This window comes from Pteropus alecto, unplaced genomic scaffold (assembly GCF_000325575.1).
Source record: "Pteropus alecto unplaced genomic scaffold, ASM32557v1 scaffold359, whole genome shotgun sequence".
NCBI classification, from domain to species: Eukaryota; Metazoa; Chordata; class Mammalia; order Chiroptera; family Pteropodidae; genus Pteropus; species Pteropus alecto.
In genome coordinates this window covers 1,083,814-1,087,738 of record NW_006443119.1, presented here as the reverse complement: position 1 = coordinate 1,087,738, position 3,925 = coordinate 1,083,814, and the positions used below count along the sequence as shown (strand labels likewise).

Below are 3,925 nucleotides of genomic sequence, written 5' to 3'. Positions count from 1 at the left end.
GAAGTGAGCACACCAGCCACCTTTCCTCCAAGAACTCTGGAACCGAACCAAACCCATGGTGTTCCAAACAACACAGTCCCCCTTCTTTCCACCCAACACATGGGTGACCTAGAGGGTCTCTTCCGGTCAGGAGACCCTAGCGTGGCTCTACTTCCTCTGCCTGCTTTTTGAAGCCAAGGGTAAAAGGATGGTGAGAACCCACATAGCTGGGTCACCCCAGGAGGCTTACACCTCAAAACTCCTTTGCGGTCTCCCCTCAAATTGCAATCTCTGACCCCTATGCCTTTAGTCCATTTTCTCAGTGGCCTCAGCCTTGGGTGGTGTTGTCTCAGCTGTTGTGAGCTGAGCTCCACGGGGCTGAGATTAGAGTTTGTTTGGTTTCGAAGGACTTTGGGCCTCAGCCATACCAATTTTCTTTCTGAACGGGCTGTGAATTAAGACCAGGGTACCCAAGTCTTGGAATGTTGGTCTGCAAGAGGCTTTTTATTCCTCCTCTGAACTCTCTCACCCCATACACCTTCCCCACTCTCTCAGCTGGGAGAGTCAAGTGTACTCTTGTAGAAAAGGCACTGGGCTGGGAGTCAGGAGACATAGGTTCTAGCCCTGGGACCATCAGGCATGGTTCTCTACCAGTTCCTTGGGCAAACATCTATTAAGTAGATTGTGCACTAGACTAAGTGCTCTACGTGCATTTTCCATTTCATCCTATCTACCACCCGGTGAGGTAAGGGCTATTTTTATCCCTGTCTTGTAAATGAAGAAACTGAGGTTCAGAGAGTACTACATTCATTAGTGCTAAGAGGGAAAAACACAGGAGCCAGGATTGGCTATTTAAAAGCTAGTTTAATTGCAATGAAACTAAAGACTTGCAAAAAAGGCTGGGATTGTGTCTCTCTCCCTGGCCCTGGCTGCAATGTGAGTTCTTTTATTTGTTTTAAGAATGGAAAGCCTTCAGGTTTGGAGAGGGAGGAGGAGGCAGGCAGCCAGGCAGAAGTACATAGGTTGATTAGGGCATCATGGCAGAGGGCAAAGTGCTGTAATGCACAAGGGCACTGAACTGAAAGCCTTAAGTTTCCAACAAGAGACTACGGGGAGAGGCCTCATGCTGTCTTGCCGGCATCCTCCCCACACAGACCAGGGGGGACCTTACACAAATTACAAGGGCCTCAAGCTTCTGACTGTAGAATGTATAATTCAGGGGCCAGATCAGATGGTCTGTAAAGGCAATTCCAGCACCGACACTCTATTGTCACGATGAGCAAGGTTGCAAATCAAACCTACGAGATATCCCTCATATCCATTAGGATGGCTACTATTAAAAATACCTAGAAAAGAAGTGTTAGCAAGGATGTTGAGAAATTGGAATACTTATGCACTGTTGGTGGGAATGTAAAATGGTGTAATCACTATAAAAAACAGTATGGCAGTTCCTCAAAAAATGGAAAATGGAATCTATCATATGATCCAGTAATTTCACTTGTGGATATATATCTAAAAGAATTAAAAGCAAGGTCTCAAAGAGATATCTGTACACTCATGTTCATAGCAGCATTATTCACAATAGCCAGAAGGTGGAAGCAACCCAGGTGTCCACTGGTGGATGAATAAGCAAAATGGGGTATATACATACAATGCAATACGATGGCCTTAAAAAGGAGGGACATCATGTCACATGCTACACGGATAAACCTTAAGGACATTATACTAAGTAAAATAAGCTCGTCTTAAAAGACAAATGCTGTATGATTCCACTTATATGAGGTATCTAAAATTGATAGAAATAGGAAGTAGAACGGTGGTGCCTGGGGCTGGGGGAAGAGAGAAAAAGGGAGTTAATGTTTAGTAGGTACAGTTTGTTTTGCAAGATGAAAACGTTCTGGAGACAGCATAACAGTGTGAAGGCACTAAACACTACTGAAGTATACATTTAAAAATGGTTAAAATGATAAACTTCATGTTGTGTGTTTTTTACTGTAATTAACAAAAAGATGAGCAATGATATCAGAGGGCCAGGGCTAGAGACCAGGGGAGGCTAGAGACCAGGGGAGGCTGGACATTGTGTGTGGGGGGGTCTCATAAGGCAAGGACCTTTCTTTTCTCATCAGAGTTCTTTTTGTATATGCGTTTGGGGTGGAGTGTCCCTACCAGGACCCTGGGGAAGGGCTCATATCATTAGAGCTATAGTATATATGCTGTGACCTGGGCCCTTGGCCGGGCCCCTCACAGGTGGAGGGCCTAGGACTTTCTTTAGGGAAGCCCTCCTCTGAAGACGGAGGATGGGAAAGAAACCCTCTGCCCTGCCCCATCCCCCTCAGCAATAGCAGCTGAGCTTCCAGGTATCTATAGAAGAGCCAGCCCCTTCCAGATGAAGGATGCAAATCCTTTCTCACCCCTGGTGCCCCCAGAGAGAAGACAGCCCCAGTGAGCCCCATCTGTCCTGGAAGAACTCAGGGACTGTTTACTATTGGATGCTGGTGCACACCACTGTGGTTCCACCTCCCGCAGGCCTGGCCTTGCTCTGTGTTGCCTCCTCCTTCTCTTCCTAAACTGGACAAACAGCTCCAGAGAGGCAAGAACTCCCCTCCGCCCACCTCCCCTCAGGAGGGTGGCTGACTGTGGGCTTTCAAAGCTCCTCTTCTGAGCACAGCCTCCAATCCCCTCCTCACTGCAAACCATCTGCCCCCTCCAGCTTCCCAGCTGCCAGCTCTGTGAAAAGCTTGGTTTTCCAGGTAGGCGTATGTAATGTGTATGTACTGGCCCAGTGAACGAGACCAGAAAGAAATACTCCATGTGTACGCAAGTAATAGTTTCTCAACTGTTTCTAAGGAATATTGTTGTCTTTATGATTCTTCAAGAAAAAAAAAAATGCATGAAACTCAGCTAAGCCCCTCTGGCTACCACTATAAGCACTCCCCAAATCCCTTCTCCTTCTCCTCCTTTTAACTACATAAGGACCTAGAATGTGTGAGGTTTTAGTAGCACTGGCTAACATGAGAGACAGGCAAAGAGAACAAGCAGCCAAATAACAGCCCCTATGCAAGTCTCAATCTGCACAGAATACTGCCTGCAACCTCACATGACCAGACCCCAGCTCAGCAAAGCCCTGAGTTGGCACTTGGGTCAGAGTAGCCAGTTCCTACACACATGCTTTCTTCACGCACAAAAGCCTCTCAAAGATGCAACTCAGATGGGGGGTGGGGAGGTTAGGGAGTGGGGTGCGAGTGAAGAGCCTCTGACAGACATGTGAACATGCTCCAGGAAGAGACGTTGGTGATGAATGGAGAAGCAGCTCAGAAGCAGGGTGGCCCTGAGGTCAGGAGTGGGTAGTATATGGCAGGGGCAGACAGTGTGTCCTTCCCCCTCTGGCTTAATTTGGGCCCATCCTATCCATCCTGGCTGGGAGTGCCTGCCCCTGAAGTCAAACCAGTCAGCTAAACTGTCAGCCAAATCTTCACCCACGCCTTCCTGCTCTGCTGGGGATGGAAAAGGGTGTGTTCCAGGAAGAATAGCCCCAATTTGTGGGGAGAGAGGGGTAGGGGTGGGATGGGGGGATCTACATATTTCACTGCTTCTCAGAAATGCAGCTCTTCTTCTTGCTCTTTCTTTGTCATTGGCGGGGGTGGGGCTGATTGATTCCTGATATTCTGGTGGTGAGGGATGATACTGGCCACCCCATACTCAGAAATAATCCTGATTCAGAGCAATCACCCTAACTAAGTCTCCCACCTCAGTGGCCCTGCCAGTACTATCCCTCAGCTCCTCCCACCTGCCTTACAGTGTTCCTTCCTGAGCCTCCTACCCCTTTGTGAGGGCAGCAGCAGGAGAGAAAGTCACAGCCAGGAAGAGTTGGAGTCAAGACATTAAGAAGACTGAAATCCCTAGAGATAAGCTCTAAGCTGTGAGAGAATCTGGAAAGTGGGGCTGG

General features: G+C 48.1%; 1 protein-coding gene across 2 annotated transcripts in view; it reads right to left on the bottom strand.

Moving 5' to 3' along the window:
* SLC41A1 (solute carrier family 41 member 1) overlaps nt 1–3,925 on the bottom strand; it is a 20,405-nt gene that overhangs the window by 11,271 nt on the left and 5,209 nt on the right. The gene's annotated exons all lie outside the window — the stretch shown is intronic.